General features: G+C 39.3%; 2 long non-coding RNA genes across 5 annotated transcripts; one reads left to right on the top strand and one right to left on the bottom strand.

The window, feature by feature from the left end:
* Positions 1–3851: 3851 nt before the first annotated feature.
* On the bottom strand, positions 3852–6858 carry LOC125378608. Of its 3 annotated transcripts, none has more exons than XR_007220388.1 (4): positions 5630–6159; positions 4981–5237; positions 4239–4775; positions 3852–3968 (listed from the first exon to the last, which is right to left on the bottom strand). It is a non-coding gene; the product is annotated as an uncharacterized LOC125378608 (long non-coding RNA). The 3 variants fall into 3 exon arrangements; XR_007220387.1 differs by lacking the exon at positions 3852–3968 and adding an exon at positions 6697–6858 and having other exon boundaries at positions 4062–4775; positions 5630–5686; XR_007220386.1 differs by lacking the exon at positions 3852–3968 and having other exon boundaries at positions 4062–4775; positions 5630–6157.
* Positions 6859–6873: 15 nt separating this feature from the next.
* On the top strand, positions 6874–11428 carry LOC124120127. Of its 2 annotated transcripts, XR_007220384.1 has the most exons (4): positions 6874–7635; positions 7907–7982; positions 11066–11135; positions 11287–11428. It is a non-coding gene; the product is annotated as an uncharacterized LOC124120127 (long non-coding RNA). The 2 variants fall into 2 exon arrangements; XR_007220385.1 differs by lacking the exon at positions 6874–7635 and having other exon boundaries at positions 7851–7982; positions 11287–11414.
* The last annotated feature ends 15701 nt before the right edge of the window (positions 11429–27129 follow it).

The raw sequence follows: 27129 nt of genomic DNA, 5'->3' as shown, positions 1-27129 counted from the left end.
ATTTCCTCCAGATAAATCCGAAGATTATAAAACAATTACCGACATGTAATTGTTAACGAACAAATTAATGCAACATAAATATAACACAGGTGGGGACAGGGTACTGCATATAGATGTTTATTTAAAGTGTACACGACATACGGCTTTTCCATTGGAAGAGAGGCCGGTCAAATGACCCTGAAACTGACGTTCATACGCGTATGAACGACGAAAGTTGACGTCATTCGTTTTTCACGAGACTGTATTCTTAAAACGATGTAAACACTGACGAACTACTTCCACATTCCTGGGGAAACCCCTGAGAATTCCCTAGCACGAATGCATAAAAAAGCGATGTTTCTGATCCTTTAGATCCTTTCGCTCGGCGTTTTTGATTACATTAAGAAACGTCAGAGAGTTTGACTGCATGAACGTTCATGACCCATCCCATTGAACGAAACGTATAAATGCACATCCACTTGGCTCTATCGTAGCATAGACTCGATCCGTGTCTAGACTGAAAGTAACAGTCTACAGCAATCTATGAATTTACCTTTATATCTATTTGATACATATTTATAATCACCTTTCAATGATCGGCCAACTGATCAGTGATGACTAACACATGTAACCGCCACAGGTTCATTAACAACTTCGGAAATATGTCCCGTCGCGTTTATCGATTCGTCCATTTTGATGTATTGTACTTGTTGTTAATATAATGCCATTATGACTGTCTTACTGAGGTAGTTCTTAACAGACTTTTCTCACCCAATGATGATATCATTTGAACACACTTCTTGTAAACAAACTACAACAGATGTTCCTGTAAAGCAACTCGAGCATACAGACGCACATGTCACCTCCATTTGGGGGAACTATTTTATTTCGCGAAACAGATGGTTGTTGTATACATGCCAGTGTAAACATGAAGTCACACGTATAGATCTAGCGCTACACCCCTCGATGCATGAAATAATAATAAAAAAATATAAGAATTGACTTTCATTTTGTGTAAGTTCATTGGAGTATAAATCTTCATAGAGTGAGGAGCTTGAGACAACCGGGTCTTTGTAGGGCATTCAGAAGTGAATTTATGGATGTCAACTTCCTTATTATGAGGACCATAACTGGTACTGGCTTCCATACTATCAGCGCTAATTACTGTAAAGTGTTGGCTTCCATTGTCTATTGCTATACACCTATCAGCGCCAATCATCTGTTGGCTTCCCTTGTGAGTTTCTACCCTTTGTTATTCTCAACCTTTTGTTATCTTATTTATGTTGTTGTCCTTACATGTACATAATATGCTCTCTGCCTCATGGCATTCATTCACCTGATGAAGGAGTAAGCATATACTCCGAAATGTTGCGTTCCTCATAATAAAGTTGACATCCATAAATTGTCTTCCCTTTAAGACAACCATCTGTTTATCGTGTCGGCCATATTGACTTCTTGTACTTGATGTTAATGTATTATGACCACCTGTCATTGAGATTGACTTGTTGAGATAGCTCTTAACAGACCTTTCTTACATTGTATGAACGGCGTCGCCAGGTCCGACGTTCATACAGCTTGGCCTCACTCTTTGAAGGTTCATACTCCAATGAACTCAAGGGGCGGTCGGGTAGCCTAGTGGTTAAAGCGTTCGCTCGTCACGCCGAAGACCCGGGTTCGATTCCCGACATGGGTACAATGTGTGAAGCCCATTCCTGGTGTCCCCCGCCGTGATATTGCTGGAATATTGCTAAAAGCGGCGTAAAACCATACTCACTCACTCCAATGAACTCACACACAAAGTGAAAGTCAATTCTTAAATACAGGCCACAAACAGTCTAACTATTGGTATTTTATTTACCACAGGTTGTTCAAGATATTCCCAAAGGTATATAGATACTTAGGGAATTCTATAATTGGAAAATGCCACGTTACTTCATCAGTATCATTGTAATCTTCACCAAGAAAAACAAGATTTTAACATTTCAGGGCCCTCCATCATCTCTAGTGAAACATACGTTTCATAATCAAGAATGTCAGTTAGAGTCGAAAAGAATGTATTTGTATTTGGCACGGTGATAATAATCATTAGCAAAAGTAATCCAGTAAGTAGGTACATTTCTTAGATAGATTACTTCCTCGTGGTTAGTTGTTTCATGTAATACAATCTTTCTCCGCTTATTCATTACGGGGAATTCCCCTGTGCAACCATAGTGAAATACATGAGCAAGTAGAAGTAAGTTCCATTTTCTACATGTTAAAGCAACACTTATGGACACATAAGCTGTCCAATATACTGTTATGAATATAATAGAGTGAGAGAGATGCGCAGAAAATAGTCTTACAAATCGATGCACATGGGGTCTTCCATAGACGGCCAATTTTTTTATCTATATAGCCAACCAAAGAGATTAGCAATATTGGCATCCGTGGGAGGGTGTTTGTCAAAACCTTGTACAATTCTAGCATACTGAAGTATACTGAAGGTACAACAGAGGCCACATTTTACGTTCAACCTTAACGTGATAAAGTTTTACAAAGAGACCCGGATGCCATATTCGATCAAAGGCATTCTCGTTAAAATAAAATAGCCTGTAAAAATAATTTTATACACAGTCAGTGAGGTTATAAATACCGACATGGCAGCACCGTGCTTCTTTCTGAAGCCAAACTGCAACACATCGTGAAAATTACAAGCATTTTTGGACGTCCACGTTCTTAATCTTTCAAGGAGACATTTCTGAAATGGTTTACTGAATGAAGCAAGCTGTTCCCCACAAACCTCCCTAATTGACAGGAGTAATTTTATCCGCATGAAAGGTATAATTACCCGAGCCTATAGGTGTGTACTGGAGTCAAAGAAAAGTATCAAAAAGTAGTGTTCACTTAGTTAGCTCAGTGTTCCTACTGATCATGAGTTTCTGTATATATCTAATGAATTCGTGGAGGACACTACCAACACAGACATTTGTTTCAAAACTAACGGCTGATTTCTCAGTTTCACAGTAAATACTTTGTTTAAGTTTTCTTGACTGAATTGGTCAGAGAGTCATATGGTTTTGCTGATCCGCTTAGTCTGTACACACAAGCTCACATGTCAGATCTGCAAAGTCTGTACCCACAAGCTGACATGTCAGAGGGGGTTGTTACAAAACAGTCATCATATGCAAGTCTATCAACTCCTATCTCCTGCTTACTTCATTTTCTCGCAGACTTACAAAACGTATTCACATCAGACTCACGCATTTTTTCTAAGTCTGTGATTGCGTCGGAATTCTCACTAAGCTTGCTTGTGTCATCTATAAGAATCAAACTGTTATTTTGGATGTATTGGGCCTTACCTGATCGAGGTTGTTATTGTCAGCAATAGAGAAGTCAACTGTCCGTGTATGACCAACAGGTTGGTAACAGTATGTTGTGTCTTGGCAGCCATAAAGGCAGGGCGGGACAACTTAGGAATGGCCAGGAGTCCGAACTTGACCACACAGAAGGAAGCGAGCTACAAAAACATGTTTTATATCACTGGAAAGCTCTCGAGGAGACGAATCCAAATAATGTGTGTCCCAGTGGGTTCACATGTTCACAAGCTCAAAAATTGGCTCAGAAAATGCATTACTGCAGAAATTTCTGGCCGAATTTTTTTTTTCTGCAGAAATTTCTGGCAGTATTTTTTTTTTCTACAGACATTTCTGGCCGAATTTTTTTTTTCTACAGAAATTTCTGGCCGAATTTTTTTCTGCAGTAATATTTAGCAGAATTATTTTAATTCAGGAGAAATAAGATTCAATCATTGGATAGTTTAACCTGGAGTTGCTTCAAATGACCTTTTTCCTCAAAACAAACATTTTTAGTTCACATGATTACAATCTTTGGAAAGTTTAAATTAAATTCAGCAATTGAAGATATCTATCTTGGTATTATATTTACCAAATTTATCAAGAAAAGTTGACGTCACTCGAATTAAACAATGGAACAACATGTTGGCCTCATACCTTGACCATCTTCAATGGCCTTTTGACGACTTTGAAGTGTACAACATTAAAGGTGAATGTGATTCTCAGAAATTTCTGGCAGTATTTTTTTTTTCTACAGAAATTTCTGGCAGAATTTTTTTCTGCAGTAATTTCAACCATCAATCTTTGGAAAGTTTAAATTGAATTCAGCAATTGAAGATATTTATCTTGGTATTATATTTACCAAATTTATCAAGAAAAGTTGACGTCACTCGAATTAAACAATGGAACAACATGTTGGCCTCATACCTTTGTATACTAGACAGATGCAAATCATTGAACCTTGAGCTTACCCTATAATTATCTAAATTATTATGAGAATTTCAGTGACCATCTTCAATGACGACTTTGAAGTGTACAACATTAAAGGTGAATGTGATTCTCAAAAAATAAATTTCATAATTATTCCATGGGGCCAACCAAATATATAATCCCCAGTTGGAATTCAAAGAAACAACCTACATGTGATAAACGGTACTCTGAAAGTAGGTTAGACATGGAAAAAAATAGAACACAACCAAGATTTTACAATATAACTGCATATATTGTTTCATAAATTTCATTGTGCACATCTCATCTTATATATGTATATATATATACAACTCTAAATACACAGCTTTACTAAGAAACAAAAACATACAAAGTACAAAACTCCTGCAATGCAATCCTCGGCAATATCTCAGCCACATAGCTTAGACAAAAAATATGTTCATTTCAGCAAAACTTGCTGCTCCTTCTTTATTGTTCTGATACTGACGCTTGTCTTCGGTGCTTTGTCAGAGTGATCTGGAGGTAAAGAAAAAAATGTAAAGAATATGAGAACATAATTAAAATCACAGTGCATCTATACAATAAAAGCAAAAATAGTAACCTCATGAAGTTGGGTTGTTTCTCTGCCCACATTACACATATTCTAAGTAACGCTGACTAACCCTAATATTACACATCACAATACATATTTCAAAAGAAATGCAATATTTATTGAAATTACCTTTGATTTTTTTGCAGTTTTTCATTGTTCTTCTCTATTGCCTCTTGAACTTTAGTTGGGAGGGTTGTCGCTTCCCTTGGGGCAGGCATGAAGGGCTTGAAGTCTGATAGCTTGGTGGTGGGTGTCCGGATGTCCCCAATCTTGAAGGAGGGCATCGCGGTTTGTTGCAGGCTTCTGTCTAAGTTCCCTTGCAAATACACTAAACGGTTGATCCACATCTTCATGCGTGTTCCCCACCATGAGAAAGAAAGTTTCACCTGAAAATAGTATTTACATCAGTATTATCACTATGAAAACAAATCAAATTGTACAAAACTTGTTTATTTTTACAGAATACTGATTTGAGTATTGAGAATATTGAGAGAAAAATCAATCTTGTGCATTTAAAAAGTTTCAACATTGTGTGCAGATTCTTTTATACTTAGGATGAGCAACTGGACATGAAATACTTGCTTCAAAACAATTCTAATGTGGTTTAAAACAATTTACATAAATTATAAAAATATTAACCACATGTGACTTCAGCATTTACTTTGAATTGTATAGTATAGCCTCAAGGAATAAATATGCTATACATGATATTGTATGTGGAGTCATATACCAATAATTTCATTGATAACTATCTTCATGATAGCACTAAAAGTGATACCTTGGATTGCAGCGTCCACTTTTGACTGGCCGACAAAGTCTTGCAGCTTTACTGGTCCTGGAAATGTCAAATAAATATTTGAACAATACATAAATTGCAACTTTAATGTAATTGGATAGTCATACAAACATAACAATTGCCAATTTCCATTCTCAAATATCCACAATTCCTCCAAAATTAGACAAGCCTACCAGACAAACATTGAATTTATTCAACAGGCCCGTACCAAGCATTTAGCTAAGACAAAGATAAATTTCTATCCTTCTAAACGTGTGTTACAAATATAATGTACAAACAAATGTCTTGACATACATGGCACGATCCCATTACAAAACAAATCCCATTACATCCTTTACTAATAAAATTGGACAAACTACAATAACGTAACCCATATATGTGCACTGTGGATACTAAGCTCCACTGGTTTCGAAATAAGAATCTACATAACTCCCTACCAATAGGATATGTAGACAGTAATATATGTTTTGGTTTGGTTTGTTGTTTACTGCCGCATTCAGCAATATTCCACCTATATGACAGCGGTCTGTAATTAATCGAATCTGGACCAGACATTTCAGAGATTCATATCATGAGCATCAATGCAAGTCAGCGAGCCTGACCACGCGATACTGTTAGTCGCCTCTTAAGACAAGCATAGAATTCACTGGAAACTGGAAAGGAAATATCACAAAAAGACATGTTGTGCTTGGATACCAATTACACAATAATGACCCATTAAATCTTATAATTATTCGGCAACAATGCAGTTTACCGGGCGCAGCCCGAGCTCTACCATCCGCTCAATTACCGCGCTATAGTGCCACGCTGTCTCGTTATACCGTTACCGTGCCTCACGCTCTGGTGACTCTCGCTTCACGATCCAACACCCGTTTTCGGTCTTAGGGAAACTTACACATCTTTACAATCAAACACCCATTCTCGGTCTTAGGGAAACTTACACGTCTTTACGATCCAACATATGTTCATAAAGAAACCATGATCCAAACAGAAGGTTCTTCAAGATATATACAGTGTTTGGTGTACAAAAATAGAATAAAATGCCTTACCCATGTCAACGTTGTTGAAGCAGAGCTGGTGAACCCTCCTCAAGGCATCCAGAGCTTCTCACTGCGACCAGAACTTGGGTTTTCGATGTGATTTACCGACTGGTTGAATAGTTATCGTTTGATCGTCTGACAGAACGTTCTCGACGATTTAACGATATTTAACGATACCTTATTAGGGTTAAATCTATATATACCATTTTTATGGTCGGGCGTCCACGGCTGATTGGTATATCAAATCAAACACAAGGGTGTATATCATGCCCCTGAGTGTTCACGCCTCACTGGGTGGTCACGTAATAAGGTGTGGCACCAGCATCTCGGGTTACAATTTGATATTAATTCAAGTACTCCACTGATAATGTACATAGGTAGTTAACTTAATTACATTCAGTTTTGTCCGACAAGGAGCGAGTTTACTTTTTTTTAGACACAGACTTTGTAACAGGCTCTTCCCCTGGAAACACATATATTGTAAATAAATATTTTGCCATTTCCATCAACCTTATCACGTGATGTTCTATAACTGTTGTCTTGTACACTATCCATAGTGTAAGTCAGCTGGCTCGAGGAATTTTCATATAGTATTATCATTAAACAACATACCCTATGCAACAGTTATGTTGCTACCCAGACAAAACTATTTTTATATTCTATGTTAAATGTAAACGATCAGTTTTTATTATAAATACAAAACCACCTTTTAAGCGGTAATACCTATCACGCATTGAACAACATATATGAACAACCATGTGATTATAAAGTCTCACGTTGGTTCCTCCGTGCAACTTCATGCCTGACTTACATTCATATTGTTCTTTCACCACACTTACGCTTCTCCAAATTTAGAAAGAAGCTGTGTACACAGTGTTCTTGCGAGTTACAATAACGCGTCCGGTTTGGCTGCAACTTCAAAGAGTGGACATATGGTTGCTCCTTCAGGTAGCTATAATTACCCTCTCTATAATGCAATATCGTATTATCCATTTGTAATGAATGATAGTAACACTAAATCGGATTGGATTCAGTTAAATCTACATTTCTCAAGGTCTCTAACATCGAGATTTGAAATATCTTTCATGTAAATACCTTCTTTGTCATGTGACTTGTATATATTCGTGTATATTCAGAATCGTACCTACGCACCATGTCTTTGCACAATGGCACAAGCAACGTGGTATCTTTCTGTAAAACATAGCACTCTTTATTTCAGCCACAGCAAAGATCCCGAACCACGTGCAGTCAGCAGAGTTACAGCGTCTGGTTACCGTCTTGCAGTTACGATACAGGTAAGACGTCAAAATATTTATTGTTTTATTTCTGGAAACGCCGACCCTAAAACGTGGAATTTTGGTAACACGGTTATTTCATATAACAACAACCAAATAACAACCTGTACTCCAAACAGTGAATGTTTGGCTCTGCTGCCATGCGAAACGCGTTTTGTAAGAGTCTAATTTTAGTGTATTTATTTCTACCACTTTTGATAAAAAAATACGCAAACAATCTAATCTGAAAAGGAGATATCTCCATCCCCTATGGTGTTATTGCGACTTGTATACTGTCTACATGTACATAAGGCAACTTATTGTAGCTGTATGGCGACACTTGTAGTGTAGCTATGTGACCATGAATTTGCCTATGGTGATCAGTGAAAACACGGAAAATTACAAAATACCAATCCATGCAGTATTTTGATAATTTACATGCGAGTTTTCTATTATTTATAACGTTAGAAATATTTAGATAAAAATAACTTTATAGACCCAATGTTTATTAATATAACAAATTGTTGTATTAATGTTTTCCTAAAATAAACATATATATCATCTTCTCTTACTGCCCAATCAAAGCTGGTGCTGAGACAATTTAGAATACCCAAACGACGCATATTTTTACGTGCCGTGCCGCCAGACTTCCTGCCAACTTGGCAATTAAATATCCTCGGGTATTGTCACTTCATACGGTGATACATTGTCTCGCGCACGTGGTCGGTGGGTATTGTCTATCAGCGCCACGATCACGTGATCGTTTTGTTAATTACTCTGTGTTACGGTCTCGCCGATCCTAAACTTTCAAAGCCTTCAATAAAATTTATGAGATCATTATCTTATCTTTATTCCGACTGAATCCACCTTTATTTCAGACGCCCCCTCACACACACACTCCCAATGCAAATTCACTGAGGCTTGACCGTTACCAATTAACAGCTGTCAATTAAACAGTTCGCATCTAAGTAGTATGTCATCGAATATATTGAAAACCTTAAGCGTGCTACTTTGGGGGGGGGGGGGGGTGGTGTTAAAGGAGGGTGTTGGTTGTTCACAGGGTCACTCGACAATCACAATGTATACGGGTATTTCAATAATTGTATGATATATTTAGTCCTTGGGCAGCCCCAATCTAAAAACAACAATAAAATCCAAACTCTCACCGACTCACTTAGTGGACTAAAAGCCCTCCAAAACAAAAATACCAAAAAAACGACCTAAATTAATAAACCAAATACTTAAAAGCTCCGACGACCTAAAAAAGGCAGGCAAACAAATAACCATCTTGTGGATCCCCGCCCACGTAGGAATTTACGGCAACGAAAGCGCCGATAAAGCAGCTAAATTATCTCTCAAAATACCAGTAATAAGCCTAAACCTACCCATCTCAAAATCAGAAATTAAAAGTGTAAACAAACAAAAAATAACCAAAAAATGGCATAATCAATATCAAAACTCAAATAGCCAAATCAAAAAAGTGCTCAGAAAACCACTAGCCAAACCTAAAATCCTACACCTCTCTAAAAAAATTGACAGATTTATTACAAAACTCGAAACAGGACACACGAACCTAAATAACCACCTAAAAAAACTTAAAAGACACACCACAGGAAACTGCCCCCACTGCAAACAACCCGAAACCACAGAACACGCACTCATCCACTGCACCCACTACCAAACACACAGAACCACACTCTACAAACCACCCTCAATCTAAATAAGGTTCCTACTCTAGATGAAATACTAAACCCTTAAAATAAACTAGAAAACTTCAAGGCCCAAGGCGTATTCCTAATCAAAACAGACCTAATTAAGCGCATCTAAAAACTAATTAATCTACCAATCCAAAATCCAATAAACATACAAACACCCACCTCACCCGGCTCCCTTAGTTCCCTCCTCCACCCACCTCGGCATTTATACCAAATTTAAAATTCCAAAACTTCAATATAAGCAACCCCTAAAAGCCCCCTCTTGGGTTGCACACATCACTTTCACCCTATTCGGAATACAATAAATGGTCCGGCCAGGCCCGTGTGCGAAATACGCTACAGTCGGAAAGCGCACGTTAAATCTCCTATATCAGTCAGTCAGACCCCAGTGTTTCATATCATTTTCCCACCAAACTAAAAAAGAATAACCCCCAACTGGATATGTCAAGCGAACTAATTTTCGGTTCGTCTGTCGATTCATATTTTGGAAATTCAAGGGGAACCACTCGGGCTTATGCAGCACACACATTTGGGAAGGTTGCTTCAATAATAATAATACTTCTTACCATGGTTTCACAGTCGTTAGGAACTTTTTTAAGATCTGACACCAGATTATGCTGTCCGAAAATTTATCTATTTTTTTTTAGTGGAGACAGGCCTATCGGAAATTCGAACTTGAACAGCAACGCCAAAACCACATTCCGCCGCAGTGACCAGCTGCTGATGACATAGACTAGGCTAGCTTTACACTAAGTCTTGTACCAGGCTGGCCCCTCTGGATAGTAGGTCTGGTCTCTCCTTTGTCCTTGGACCCCCTTTCCGATCATAAGGGTTGAGTACCCCTTGCCAATGAAACACGTGTTTACCATCCTTTTACCTTAGAGCACCCATTTACGACACATGGGGTTAGTTTTGAGTTCGGTTATGGTTTAGAAGTCTCTTGATATAAACATATTTATTTCCATAAAGTGGAGGGATTGGCAAACAAGCAAATTTTGCTTATCTGAATGCCTCTCCCAAACATGATACATAAGTCTCTTTTAACGAATTAATCCAATTTAATTTTCGCAGTATACTCATCCTTATATAATTTCAGCTTCATGACAGTGTGAACATTGAGTGCCCCCTACACAAGTATGCAGTCACTGACAACTGATGGAGTGACCTATACAAAACGGAAGATGCAGACGACTAGTACAAGCACGCACGCACACACACACTCACACGCACGCACGCACATGCTATATAAGTGCAATTATCTTGGACGCGACATTCAACCCAATTTCAACTCACCTCACTTATCTTACTTTGTTCATGTGCCTAAAGCTTGTGGAATGTGTTAATTACTGAAATGAAAAGCATTTTAATGTTTTTTTCATATCTTTTCAGAATATGTGCACATAGCTTTCAATGACCAGACGAAAAAAAGAATTCATTTCAAGTATGTTGAGAAGAAAACGTAAGTAAAGCACACTATTTACATTCATAATACATTTTATTCCGCAGGCTCTATTGTAAAGTTAAACTCTAGCTGCGTATAGGCTGCCATTATCCATTATATTAGACAATATGGATCCACTCATCTATACATCTATTTTCTTTTGTGACAGGACCCATCTCTGAAAAAATCACCTCACCCAAGAAAATACGACTCATTCATGAGAATGAAAAGTGCAAAGTCTCCCAAGGAATTGACTTGTAATATAGCATGTGAATAAATAATTTTTTGAAATATCTCACGAAATTAGTTTTATTTTATTGCTTGTAATCATGTAAACTAAAAATGTTTGTTTTGAGGAAAAAGGTCATTTGAAGCAACTCCAGGTTAAACTATCCAATGATTGAATATTATTTCTCCTGAATTAAAATAATTCTGCTAAATATTACTGCAGAAAAAAATTCGGCCAGAAATTTCTGTAGAAAAAAAAAAATTCGGCCAGAAATTTCTGTAGAAAAAAAAAATACTGCCAGAAATTTCTGCAGAAAAAAAAAATTCGGCCAGAAATTTCTGCAGTAATGCATTTTCTGAGCCAATTTTTGAGCTTGTGAACATGTGAACCCACTGGGACACACATTATTTGGATTCGTCTCCTCGAGAGCTTTCCAGTGATATAAAACATGTTTTTGTAGCTCGCTTCCTTCTGTGTGGTCAAGTTCGGACTCCTGGCCATTCTTAAGTTGTCCCGCCCTGCCTTCATAAGTAGTGGATTTTACATAATGAGCTGCCAGGTCCACAATCTGCAACACGTTCTTATAAATGAACAACTATACTGAACCGCAAAAGAAGCGTCATCCCAAGTAAGATTGCATGAAAAGTTGTCATTTAAGTACCTGGGTAAGTTTTGTCAAAGTTTCTAAAATTTAACATTACCTTGTCCGGAAAAATGAAATTTGATGATAAAAAAAACAAAGCAGATGACAATAAAACCGATCGCCCAAATGCATCACGGCAACGGCCATGGTAACCCGATGCACGTGAAATGCACATGCGTTCCCCCATTTTTTGCCCTATAGAATTCCACCCAGATTGGATAACATTCATTCGTTATTGAAATGCTACCACATGCCAAGATTGACAAGAAATCAGCGACACCAAGCCCTTGGACGATTGCAAACTGGACAAACCGCCCGGCAAGTAGCCAATGCATTTCAAGTCCATGTAAGGACCATACACAGGCTCCAGCAACGGTACCAGACCACCAACACTACAGATGACCGACCACGTAGTGGAAAACCACACAACGTCAGGATCGTCAGATTGTGCGAGATTATCTTTAAAATCGCTTTGTTACTGCTGCGGAAACTGCTCAATAGACCATGGGGACACACCAGCGACACATTAGTGCGGACAACGCGCGTCGACGATTGACAAGCAGACACCTCCACTGTCACAGGCTACACTGAGGACCCATTCTGATACCACGTCATCACCGGGACTGTCTTCAGTGGACAACGCAGCACCAGCATTGGCGCCACCAGCATTGGAGAAAAGTCCTATTCTCAGACGAGAGCCGTTACTGTATCTCAACACCAGATAGCAGAGAGAGAGAAAGAGTCTGGCGACGCTGTGGGAAACATTATTCGGATGCTGGGGTTGTTGAGAGGGACTCGTGGGGTGGACCGAGCATCATGGTGTGGGGTGGAATTGGTCTTGCACAGAGGGTCGGCCCTGTGGTCTTCCAGAACATCGGTCTATGGAGAGACAATGGTGTCACAGCAGCTCGGTACATTGATCAAGTCTTGAGACCACATGCCATACCTCATTTGGCACGTCGCCGCAACCCCGAGTTTCAGAATGATAACGCCCGTGCCCACACTGCGAAAGCAACAAGAGTCTTCCTCCAGCAGAATGGCATCAGAACCATGCAGTGGCATGCCCTCAGTCCCGATTTAAATCCCATTGAGCACCTGTGGGACGAGATTCAAAGACGGCTGAATGACGTCCGACCAAGGCCGACAACTGCAAAGATATGAACTGTGTCAGGCGTTCCTCAGATTGTGGGCTCAAGTGCCTATGGCCTTCATCAACCGCCTCAATCTTTCCATGAATCGACGAGGCACGGCAGTCATCAATGCACATGGAGGACATACAAGATACGGACTTGTGATGCCAATTTCTCAGAGACTAGTGTTGTGTTTTACTTTAAGAACATTTGACACTTTAATTTCAACCTTGATGATCAGTTTTGCCAAGTTACATCTTTTTGATATGTCTCAAAGTATGTTTACTGTGTTTGGACAAATACGGTTTCTCATATATCTATCCATGGTGACGTTTCTTTTGCGGTTCAGTATATATAGGAGAATGAAATCTTTGTGGGTCTTGAAATTTGAAAAATATTGAGGGACGTTCACGGAAATTAATATTTTCTGAGGTTACTTCAGTTTAAAGTATCATTTTTTGTGATTTCAAATTCAGGAACATTTTTTTTCTTTTTAATGATGTCTATGTCTGCCTTGGGCAGACGTTTTAAAGCAATATCAAGAATAAAACTCTCCAGTCGTCACTAGACACACACAGGCATGTTTCTAGTGCCTGACCATAAACGTTAATAAAACATACCTCTCAAGAGATTAGGTAATGAAGGATCCCGAGGTGCACAAAGCTGATCCAGGTGATCGTTCACAAGACTGTTTACGAGTATGCCATGAAAAATGCAAAGACAAATCAACGCTTTTCATAATAGATAACTGTAGTGCGAGTAAAGAACTTACAAAAACTTACATATGGAGCATAGTGTTTGGGCACTTACTCAAAAATATAACTCTGTCCTTAAAGATCTCAGGGAGCAACCAAGATGGGTTGCCCTGTTTCATTGCTAGGACCGAGATTCATTTGAGGAATGTCTACGCGAAAATTATGTTATTTCTACCAAGCTCGAGCGAGATAAAGTCAGAAAACTGTTAGCAGAAACTAAGCACTCAATACTCGTATGAAAACTGACCAACCAGCTGCTTATGCAATTCATTAGCAAAATTTAGCAACTGCTTAGCAGATTTTAGCGACGGCTTAGCAAATTTCAGCAAATGTTAGCAAAATATAGCAAAATGCGGTAAATTGAACACCAGCAACCACTTATGTAATAATGTGGTTGGTCCTCATTCTTTTGCAACAGTTCATTATTTTGGGGTGTATTGGATATTTAATATTTCATTATATTAGACTTAAATATCCCCTAGTGTATTACATTAAAAAGATGGAATGTGACGAACTTCTCGAACTGCTCCAAGATGAGCCAGAACCTACAGTAGATAAATCTAAAGAAACATAGAGAAATACTTGCGGCTTAGGTAGCTGGTGGGAAATGCTCCAAATACCTGGGGGGGGGGGGGAGGATTATACTACTGAAAAAACTGATAACATGACTGTTGAAGAAATTAAAAAACTATACGCGCATAACAAGTCTAGACGCGGAGCTACCATGACTAAAAACAATAGTTTCGGCTATGGTACAAAAAAAAAAGCTGTAGCTTGAACATTTCTTCCCATCCCCTCTGAAAATCGCCTGTACTTATGCGAATCTCTCGAGAAAAAACAATTTGTTGAACATGCTTTAAGCGCAGTAAGCTGTAAGTATGGTAAATTTTACCATAGATACGGAATGTTCTTAGCACCATTTACCGCCACTATAATAATGGCTAAGTATTGTATTTTAAAAGTAATCCCATATAAGATATACAACGGACAAATGTATCAGAGAAGGTAATCTTTAATCATTAATGTCCAAAGAAGGATTTTAATTAACGGTGGTAACCATAATTTGTTCCAAGCACCTACGGTATTCGGTAATAACATCAACAGTTTAAATCATAAGTCCCAAGCACGAGAATCTGATGGCACACAAGTTCAGTAGCGTGTATGGCCACCATGTGCGTTGACAACTGCCACACAACGCCTCCTCATGGATCTTGTGATGATTGTGAACACATGATTGGGAAGACAACGCCATTGTTGCTGCAAAATGGTGCCAAGATCTTGCAAATTTGGGGTTGGTTCTGGAGAGTGCGCAGACTTCTGCCAAGAGCATCCCGGACGTGTTCGATGGGATTGAGGTCGGGAGACCTTGACGGCCAGTCCATGACGTTGACTCCCGCATTCTGAAGGAAATTCCTTGTCAAAATTGCTGTGTGGAGTCTGGCATTGTCGTGTTAGAAGATCAAACCGGGCCCATGTGCTGCCATAAAAGGCAGGAGTTCTGGTGGCAGTACCTGGTCGCGGTAAGCAGCAGCGTTGAGGTTGCCACGGATGACAAGAAGCCTGGAACGTGCATTGCCACAGTAAGCACCCCACACTATGACACTTCCGCCTCGAAATCTGTCAACTTGTACACAACACTGGGCGTTACGTTCATGACGGCGCCTCCACACCCTCGCCCTACCATCAGCAAATTGAAGATTAAATCGGGATTAATCACCGAAGACGACTTGATTCCAATCCTCTGAGTCCATCGTAAGTGTCGCTGTGCCCTCAATTGACGTTGACGCCTGTGTAATTGAGTCAGAATCGGCCCGCAGTATGGCCGTCGTGCTTGAAGGTGAGCAGTTCTCTGACGGTTTCGAACAGTTTGCGACTCAGTCTACCCCTAAACAGTTCATTTCTGGTTGATGTAGCCATCAAAAATGGGTCACGGAGGTGACATAAGACAATCTGACGATCCTCTGCATGTGACGTCAAACGTGGTCGACCTGGCCGAGGGCGATCAGCGGTGGTACCCGTTTGCTGTAGACGCGTCTGTAAATCATAAACAGTCCGTCGACTACAACCCATCGTCCTTGCGACTTCAGCTACGGACGTTCCCATCTGCAACATGCCGATGGCACATTCACGTTGCAGATTTGAAAGGCGTGGCATGACAAATGGCCGTAAAGACTTTTGTTTTCTTGTGTTTTTTTAATGACTGCTAACAAGTATGGCTGAAAACACGTGCGGTGTCATGGCCACGTGACCAGTTGCACGTGAAAAAACGCTTTTGCCACTATAGTGCTGTGCACATGATTTTGATCGATTCACCTGCACAAAAACGGGTGTTATCTGAAGACAATACGTGGCCATTACTGTTTAAATACACAATAAGGGTCCACAATGATCAATTTTAGGATTGTGAAGTTTTTAATTTGGTTCAGTTTATGTGCCCACCTAATAATTATGGAGGCGGAAATCCGACAAGAGAATGCGGAAACGCCACAAGTGAATGCGGAAATGCCACAAGTGAACGCGGAAGTTGTGAGAGTGACTAAGAACCCTCAAAAAGTAGCAACGGGTAAAAGGGGGGCTTCAGCCAGGAAGACAAAACAACTACACAATTCAAATAATGAACACAATACACATCGGATTAAAACTTGGGCTGCCTATGCACTAGGAGTTGTTGTTATAGCAGCGGTATGGTTTATTAAGACTGGCGAAGAGAAAACACCACCAGTTCAAAAATTGGACGAGGTTCAATTAGAGTTAAACACTCATGTTATGTTATTAAGCATGACTACTCCAGTTACAGACCGTAAAATGTTGGTAAACGCAGCGTATCATTCAGCCGTTGTTAGTGGCTGAGCTATAGGCTATGCTCGCAATGTAAGAAAATGTAGAAAAACCCGTGCCAACTTGATGGATAAGACTAAATATTTAGTCCACTGTAGATATCTCCAGTTATATCTATCATAAGGCATGAAACTAAAGAAAATACAGAGTTCTTAAGTTTAATCAAAGCCCTTGGATGGAGGCCTATATAAGGCAGAACACAGATTTAAGAAAGATTGCTACTAGTGATTTCGAAAAGATCCTATACAAGCTCATGTGTTTGGTAAAGCTATGGAGAATCAAAGGAAGCATGTTGATGTTAAATTAGTCATATCTAAAGATCTGAGAAAGACTTTAGAAACTTACAGCTTGTCCAGCTTTTAACAGAAGTAAGATATTTGATAATGACTTAGCAGCATTACATATGCGGAAGAGTAATATAAAATTCAACAACACTTAATGTATGACTTTTATTACAATGAACTTAAGAAGCAATACGGTGATAGATGCGAGGATGTGTATAAAGATTAGACATAAAAAAAGGTATGTACGACACGAGCCTCGTATTACCCAAAAGATAACCCATTGCACAGTGCAGTAAATAAAAAGGTTTCAGGTATGAAGAAGGATGGATGTGCTGGAACTCCTATTGCAGAGTATGTTGGACCTGAGATGTATTATATAAAGAAGTTTGATAATGAGGAGATAAGAAAAGTTCAAGGCATTAAGATGTATATGGTAAAAAAGCATATCAAACACAAACAGTATAAAGAAGCATTATTCAATGGTAGAACATTCAAACATGAGATGAATACTTTAAGAAGCGACAATCACAGGATATATGGATAAAGAATGAACAAGACAACATTATCCCCTTAGGTACAAAGAGATGGAATGATAAGGATGGTGTAACTACCAATGCTTATGGTTACTTAGACAGGTAAAACTGTATCGCTGGCAATTATGAACCACTCTTCTCGTACAAATCCTCTGTCCGTTCCATCTTTAAGATACTATAGAAAAGGCTCGCCTTCTTTCATAACCAACTGACAAATGTTATATATCTTATGAGGCCAAATCGGATCAGCTGCACGACGATGGCCTCCTCCGAGTTCACCGGGCTTGTATAACTATCATACACTTACTCTATCCGGAAGTTTTTGTTCTTTGCCTCTCCATGGTACTGAAGATTCGGAAGTCAAAGATTTCATTTTAACCGCATCGGATGGTTTCTTCCCAATTACCGTATTTTCTTTAGTATAGTGCGCACCCATGTATAATGGATTTAATATTTTGAAAAAAATAAATTCGAATACCAAGCGCAGAAAAAAAATTACACCGTACCCCTTTAGCGAAGTCCGGCAGACGAACGGGTGATGAGAAACTTGGTCAGTACAAATTCGAAATTTGAGATAAAAAATCACCAGACACGTTGATTTACCGTTTAAATTGTATTTTTTGTTCTGCTAAGCATTGTTTTATATCCAGGAATTAAGATTAATCTTGTTGCTTCATTATTTAGCGCTGATACAACAGTTGATAATTGTGTCACCAATTCCGTTGATCTTAATCGATCTAATTTCATTTCAATCCCATTCTGATATCCAAACAAACGTTCTGCTTATGTTCAGTTAAATCTTTCAACAATATCTTGGCTACAGTTGGCCTCTTAATTTACAATGCCTGATCATGACATCATGCTTTGTTAAAAGTTTAGTTACTGATCCCATAAACTCGCAACCAGGATCTACTTGAAATAACTTAGGCCATTTTAATGGCCTGCGTTTATATATATGCGACCTAATGTTATAGCTACTTCAGTTTAATCTTTTGATGCTAATTGTTCAGCCTCTTTGTGCCGACTAGTTAAATCTACTGTGGTTAAAGCGTATTTATATGTTTTGCGTCTTACCTCATCATGAGGAAGAAACAAGAGGTCAGCCTGATGAACTTCATTAGTTATCAAACTTTTTCCTCTGTATGTAACACGGGGCTGGTAAGTATATTTGCCATATTGCTTGTTTTTTAAACAATCCTTGGCAACATCTTTAGATACCTTAGCTGCAGTGGCTAGATTTTGTATTGCCCCTATGCCTTTCCAATATCCTCGTGGGCTATAGTAAACTTTATCCATTTCCCACTAATATTAATCTTTCGTTAATACAATGGGGACGATCACTGGAACGCATCGCATAATTTGCAAAATAAATTACCTCAGTAGTAGCATTGTTCGGGTATGAAGTCCAAACAGCCAGGACAAAAGTAAGACACCTGGTAGACGATTCTAAAAAAGTCATTGCAAAACAGTCTGCAAATCTCTAAATGAAAAAATACAAGTGCTAGAACGGTCTGATGCAAAATACACGCAGAAGTAAGCATAAACCCTCAAAAATGTCCAAGTCTGCCAACGCCCACAGAGTCAAAGAAAAGGTCATCATTTTAGCTGAGCACTTTTCATCAGCAGCAACAAAAAATGCAGCAAGGAATTCAAACAAGAAAAAATGCTTATGCCTAAGATATCAAAACAGCCACAAAGCATGCCTCTTGTATACTTTATACCATTTACTATAGCACAGTGTAATGATGCAATACAACATAGAAAAGGCACTGCACCTGGTCTTGACACAACCAGTTACGAGACATCGAAAAATCTACCTGATTAAACCAAGAGCTTACTCACTGAAGTGTACAACGCGATATGTCGAAAAGAGAAGTCCTAAATGCATGGAAACATGCTGCAGTTATCAGCCACAAGGCAATAATCCCAATCCTGTTTAACATCATGATCAATGATCTATTTGATCATGTCAACTCTCCAACCCAAACTTTTCATATTTTTTTTAAAACAATATTTATTTCCACTTGGTACAGTGAGATGGGATTGATAAACAGAAATAGCCCCATCAACATTCAACCAAACAGCAGCAGTACATAGACTATATTCGTGCGTTATTTATACCCAAGGGAAAGCCCCTTTAAATCGTTGCTTTGAAACCCAATTTCTACCCTCGTGTACCACTGCTTGCACAGGTGACCGGCAATCTCATTTAAATCAGACCTTAATTCTCGCTACCGCTAAACAAAGATCTGAGGACATCCCAGTAGAGGTCACGTCAGAACGATCTTTCATCCGACCAATCAGCGCGTCGCTTACCAGATCATGAAAGTGACAGTCGGAATGTGATTTCTGATCATGCATCCTCGAAAACTTTAACAAGGGGTGTTCCGAACGATAGTTACGGGTTTAACGATTGAATCCATACAATCTAGTCCATCTATTAGCGATTCCAGAATGTTCTTTTGTTCAGGTATCAAATTTTTAATCGATAATTTGGCAAATTATGTATCGAAGTGTTGTCGCCAATTTGAAAATAGTGCCGTAAAGCACGAGAAAGCTGCCTTCTGATTGGTCATTCCATTGGTCGGTCAAAGTTTGTGCAAGGTCGGTCTGACGCGACCCGTAATGGGATGCCCTCAGATCTTTGTTAAGTGGTAGCGAGAACTAAGATCTAATTTTAATGACATTGTGGTGACCGGTGCCGTTAAAATGAAACGAGTTATCATGTGGGTCACCATGGGAGTATGCTGTTGTATACAGAAACCGGAGTGGATGCGATGAGGTTTCCAACAAGCTATCAGCCTGTGGTAGCCAGTGGCTTCCCACACAGAATCCTAATTTGTGCAGTAGGCATTTCGTCAAGGGGCACACGAGTGAAAACCCGGATAGTTCAAACTACCTACCAACGGAGTATATGCCAAGACAATCGGCTACATTTTAGAACCAAGAACTGTCAAGACGGCTGAACAAGCGTAGGCCCAGATCGAGCATGGTATGTCAACTTGAGCTTCTCATCGGCGGTAAGTTGAAATTCCCTCATTTTCAAACATATACCCCAAATGATACCAGTAACTGTTTTCATGAAGTATTAGAAAACGCTCAATATAGTCATTCGTTTCCTTAAAAACACTTTTATGTGTATTTTCAACTTTCAATCGCCTATAAAAATCGGATCTCAAATAGTGGTGTGTTAGCGATACAGCTTTCATCCCGTCATAATTGACGAGTGTCAAAATATACTGAACCGCAAAAGAAACGTCATCATGGGTAGATAGAGAAACCTTATTTGTCCAAACACTGTAAACAATCTTTGAGACATATCAAAAAGATGAAACTTGGCAAAACTGGTCATCAAGTTTGAAATGTTCTTAAAGTGAAACACAACACTAGTCTCTGTGGAAATGGCATCACTAATCAATATCTAGTGTGTGTGCCATGTGCATTGATGACTGCCGTGCAACGTCTCTACATGGAATGGTTGAGGCGGTTGATGAAGACCAAAGGTACTTGAGCCCACACTCTGAAGAACGCCTGACACAGTTCAGCTGCAGTTGTCGGCCTTGGTCGGACGTCATTCAGCCGTCTTTGAATCTCGTCCCACAGGTGCTCAATGGGATTTAAATCGGAACTGAGGGCAGGCCACTGTATGGTTCTTATGCCATTCTGCTGGAGGAAATCTCTTGTTGCTTTCGCAGCGTGGGCACGGGCGTTATCATGCTGAATTAAACTCGGGGTTGCGGCGATGTGCCAAATGAGGTATGGCGTATAGTCTCAAGACTTGATCAATGTTCCCAGCTGCGGTGACACCATTGCCTCTCCCAGGACTGATGTTGTGGAAGACCACAGGGCCGACCCTCTGTGCAAGACCAATTCCATCCCACACCATGATGCTCGGTCCTACCCACGAGTCTCTCTCAACAACCCCAGCATCCGAATAATGTTTCCCACAACGTCGCAAGACACTCTCTCTCTGCTATCTGGTGTTGAGATACAGTAACGGCTCTCGTCTGGGAAGAGGACTTTTCTCCACTGCTGGTGGCGCCAATGCTGGTGCTGTGTTGCCCACTGAAGACGGTCCTGGTGATGACGTGGTATCAGAATGGGTCCTCAGTGTGACCTGTGACAGTGGAGGTGTCTGCTGGTCTATCGTCGACGCACGGTGTCCGCACTTATGTGTCGCTGGTGTGTCCCCATGGTCTGTTGAGCAGTTTCCGCAGCAGTGACAAAGCGATTTTGAAGATGCTGTTGCACAATCTGACGATCCTGGTTTTGGGTGGTGACCCTTGGTTTTCCAGTACGGCATGTGGTAGCAATTCAATAACGAAAAATTGTAATCCGATCTGTGTGGATTTTTATAGGGCAAGAAATGGGGGAACGCATGTGCATTTCAATTTGCACGGAACTCACGTGCATCATGTTACCATGATGGGTTTGGTCGGTCGGTATTATTGTCATTTGCTTTGGGTTTTTTTATCATCAAATTTCATTTTTCCGGTCAAGCTAATGTTGAATTTTAGAATCTTTAACAAAAAATACCCAGATATTTAAATGACAACTTTTCATGCAATGTTACTTGGGATGACGTTTCTTTTGCGGTTCAGTATACAATTAATAAAGTAATATTTATTTTCAGGATTTCCATATTTGAAGAGCTTAGAGCCAAAAGGTGCCAAAATGCACTTTGGCCCTTTTTGCATATTATTGCATAAATGAAATCTATGAGTTCTTGTCTACTTGTAGAAAAATATATTTTATGTTTTCATTGATAAGTTTTTGAATATATCTATTTAAAATTATGTAAAAAGGCCAAAGTCTAGTTCTAAAAGGGCCAAAGTCAATTTGCGAGATTTTGGCCCTTTTAGCTCTCACTTCCGTTAGTGGTTCATCGCGGTTGCAGAGGCGGTTGCCAAGTATGCTGCCAAAGGTATGTGTCGTTTTGCTTGAAAGAGCTCTCATTTATGTCAGATGGTAACTCACAATAATTTAGGAATGATTAAGAAATGTTTTTTATAGTGAAAGAATGTGAAAGATTAATTAATCAAGTACAGGAACGTTTATATTATCTTCTGCATCTCTTCGTGGAAGAAGGGACTCAGCGTTTTCGTGAATGGGCACAGGAAGTCTGTTACTTAAATGACGAAATTTTGTATCTTAAAGACGAACGCAGGAGACAAATTGTTTCTGTGAGGTATTCTTAAATAATTTCTACAATGCCTTCTAAAAAGATTCAACGTTGTTGAAGCATCAAAATTGTTGTCTAGCCTCCTTGATGATGACTCATCTGATTCATCGGAGAACTGTGACAATAATGATGTGAGTTTCATGTCAGAGACGACAGTGCCTTCTGCTATGTTGCACAATGAATCTGTTGGTAACTCTACTGTTGTGAATTTACAACATATTTCAGCCGCCAAGAGCAGTGACAAATCGGTCGTTGCACAAAGTACCCATGAAGTAACAGAGGTTACATCATTTATTCATACAGAAAATCCCCAGGAAGAAACAGAAGTTACATCATTCAATCATACAGGAAAGCCCCAGGAAGAAACAGAAGTTACATCATTCAATCATACAGGAAAGCCCCAGGAAGAAACAGAAGTTACATCATTGCCTGGACACACAAGAATGCCAAACGATACTGACGGTGGTCTTGTCGAACAACGCCAGAAAGTGGAGCTGTGTTTGCTGCCTGAGCAGTACGGTGCACTTATCCAAAATGCACGAGTGAAAAACAAGTTTACAGCTTTCTATCCTGAGCAGAGTTCATTCAAGGATTATGATGTGTACTCAAAACATGTACTTAAGTCAAGCTATGTTGATCAGAATGGGGACAAAATTAAGGTTTCCAAAATGCGCTGGTTCAGTTATGGTCAGTCAGATGTTTTCAACATTGAAACGGGTGTAAAAGAAACAGTCCACCATCCTCGAGAAATATGGATGAAATCCCGCAAGGGGAAAGATGCTATGATACCCCGTCACTTCATGAAAGGCAAACCAATCAAATTCCGCAATATTTCTAGGGGTGATCCCAGATCAACACCTCACTTGGAGAAAACAGATGTCACAAAGACCTGAACGTATTGCGGACAATTTCAGGCACATCTTGGGGTACCCCGAGGGACACTAATCTGGAGCTCTACAAATCACTTATCTAATAAAATAAAATAGTCTATGGTTGTGAGGCCTTTCACTCAGCATCAAATACTTCTTGAGCCTCCTCGACAGAATACAACACAAAGTCCAAATGTTTACCACAAGTGCAGCAACAGGAACTTCACTGGAAGCACCACAAGTAGAAACAGGGGAACTCCCACTGAAACTAAGAAGAGAGCAGGCAATATTAAACCCTTTTGCGAAAACGATATGGCACGAGTAAAACACCCGAGTTGAAGTCCTAGCTCGGAAAATCCCTAACTAAATACAACTGGGATTATAAGTACGTGAACTCATCGGAAGTCAGTCACATTGGTGATGACATTCAGCCACCACAAAGGCCTTCACCCTCCCAGGACTTTAAAAAATCACTAAGACACTGCTAAGACACTGCTTTAACACCAGAAGTCACGTGAAAAGTAAATTCAGCCCTACTACAATCAGTAGCTATTACTTAAATGCAAACTACCTGGGACAGATGTGCCCATATATACACTGATGGATCAAAGAATCCTATCAACAACAGTGCTGATTATGGGATCCATATCCACAGCTACAAACCCTTAGCGGCGGAAACTTAAACTCGAGACCAAACACAGTTAATAATATTCTATACGAATGTACAAAACTGTCGGACCAAGAGCAACAGGTGGAGTTGTGTTGGATCCCGTCTCAGATTAGAAACTCATGGAAAGGAGTAAGTCAACCATATCGTGACGAGATAAAGTTCAACATTGACAACAAATATGTTTGGATTGTAACGTTCACTGCAATGAATTATCAAGTGTCACCTTCACTGCAGTGACATATCACGTGTTCTGTTCACAGCAAAGAAAATATCACTCTTTTCAACTTCAGAAAACTCGGCCTTTCACACTGAACTATAAAATACATCAGGATCAGTGATCTAATGAACAACTGTTGCTCAAAGTTTTGTTGTATTTTTTCTCATAATTATGTTTTAACGAACAATGAACAAGTGAACAATGAGTCATCAATGTCTCTGTATGGCCCTCACGATTAATGTTTAGGAAACCAAAGTTTTTTTCAATAACACTCCATTTCCCACCCATAGTTTGTTAATCCTATATGTGAACTATAACTGTCCATTGCATGATATTTAATCAAATTAGAAATAATTAGCTAGTTACATGAAGACCCTATTTTGATGATAAAAATATCGTGTCAAACACACTGTTTCCGATCAATTTTGCTTTACAGTTATGTTTGAAGACCAATGTTTACATACAAATGTGAAATATGTTCATATCCTGTATTGTGATGGAACATGTCAGCATATTCGAAGGAACTTTTCATTCGATTCCCTATCATAACATGTTCAAGTCACGTATCAAGATAGTTAAGTTACGTTTTTCGTGAACGCGAACGTAGAAATATCGAGATGTGTCGCAGATGAAAGCACAGCAATGACTCTACTGATACTGAAGGCGACAGAGCCAGCAAACACTTGGATTTGGCTTGGCAGTGTAGTGTTCTTGATCAGTTGGGGAATACAGTCAACTTTATGAAGGTTCTTTGAAAGGACAGTGTCAATAATTTGGTTGAACGTTTTTGAATGGAAAAATGGCAGTGAGCTGGGACAGTAGGAGTGTATTTGTTTGTAGACGTGCAACTGCAGAATTGGAGGCATCAACAGATCCTGCTACGACATTTTTCCGCGCCTTAGGCCACAGTGCCGCCAATGTCCCCGTCCCCATTTGCCTGAGGCAAACTGTTATCCCACTTATCTGACTAACATTCGTTCTCAGAGCGCGTACTGCGATTTTTACTACCCTTACGAACAAGTAACTGCTATCCTTGTATACCAGTTACTAAGTAGAAAATATTACTAAAATGGGTGATCTTGGATATTCGGGTTTAACGGGAACACAAGTACTATCAGTTTTAAGTAAATATATGCGACATAGAATGTTGACTCATGAAATATCCGGTCTTTATACATCTGATGCAAGGACAGAAACGATAGTTTCAATAATCTGTATATATCTGTCAATACGGACCCCTCTCACTTACTCAGCACCTATTATTTTAAGGTTCGAGACAAGTGAAGCGAGATAATCCCTCAGAAAAAAAGTATTACCTTTTTTATTTTGTAGCTCAGGGTTTTCTACTTCTATATTCCTAGGTTAAAACAGAGAATGTATTGAGACCCTATATTTATTTACATCATGCCACACAACAATAGCATAAATAGTATAGATGTAATATTGTAGCATTTCACACAATATGTATTTATTCCTTCTTTTGAACAATGATGTATTTGTTCATGATGAATTCTTGTTAACTGATGATTGGTCAGTCATATTTCAGCATGGTACATGTCAGGGATGAACACCGGTCTCCCACCTATCACCTGGCTTATTAACATAGGATTTAGCCAATGGATCAAAGTACAAGTTAAGACATGTTTCATTCCAAAGGTAGAGATGGTCAGTACTTGGTGTATATATATTTTATGTTCAGTATTCCTTAGTTTGGCCGTACCTCAATTAACAGAGATCAACAAGCACTGCGCGGTCAGTTTGGCGTAACACTGAACCCTTCCAGCATGCTGGCTAGGCGAGAAAAACTAGTCAATACTTTCTCTCATGGTATATTATGTATTCGTCAAGTTGTGTATCATCTTCTCTGTTCATAATTGACCATTTGAGAATGTGCTTACTTCAATTAAGTTAAGTTAAATTTATTATGGAAATATAATGTCGGAATCAAATATATTAAAGGAGATGGTATACCACACAATGACACGCCGCATGATGGCATAATATGAAATGCGAAAAACACTCCAGTCATCCCTGGACGTAGTAGATTAATGGTGCAATAAATGGGGGTTCACCTTCTCAACCAGAAAAAAAACTGTCACAAACACCTGGTAATTCTTGTAATTTCAGTCACATCGCAGGGCGCCTCTGGCAGATCAGGTCAAGATCATGCCCCATCGCAGACTCCGTTAAAACAGGAAGTCCAGATAGATCTGATGTCTGTCGTACACGAAGAAACTCCTGAGATTCAGTAGGAACTACATGTAGCCCTTTCCTGAAAAATGGTCAGCTGTGCCAACGAAAGCCAAACAAATCCTATCATTTTTTATACTTTAATTAGTCTTCACTTGAACGCATAAAGTTTAATTGTTTTTGTCTCGACAAAAGATAACACATTCTAACTACAGTAGAGTGACGGCATTAAACTAAGTACATTATGTCATCACTATCCTCAGTGTTATTAATGCTTATAATCAGTACATTTTCACATTAATTATATATGTAATGTTTTCAAGTCCTGCGTAAAAAATTGAAGTGTACGATACACAACTGGACGCCAATTCATTACGCAGCTATTAGCTGACGCTCGATTGCCTAACATTAAAATTGTTTAAGCTGCTGATTTCTCTTGAGTTCATCTTATACTTATGCCTACACGGCTGTA

This window comes from Haliotis rufescens, unplaced genomic scaffold, assembly GCF_023055435.1.
Source record: "Haliotis rufescens isolate VD_foot unplaced genomic scaffold, xgHalRufe1.0.p SCAF_13, whole genome shotgun sequence".
NCBI classification, from domain to species: domain Eukaryota; kingdom Metazoa; phylum Mollusca; class Gastropoda; order Lepetellida; family Haliotidae; genus Haliotis; species Haliotis rufescens.
This window is presented reverse-complemented; position numbering and strand designations above follow the sequence as displayed.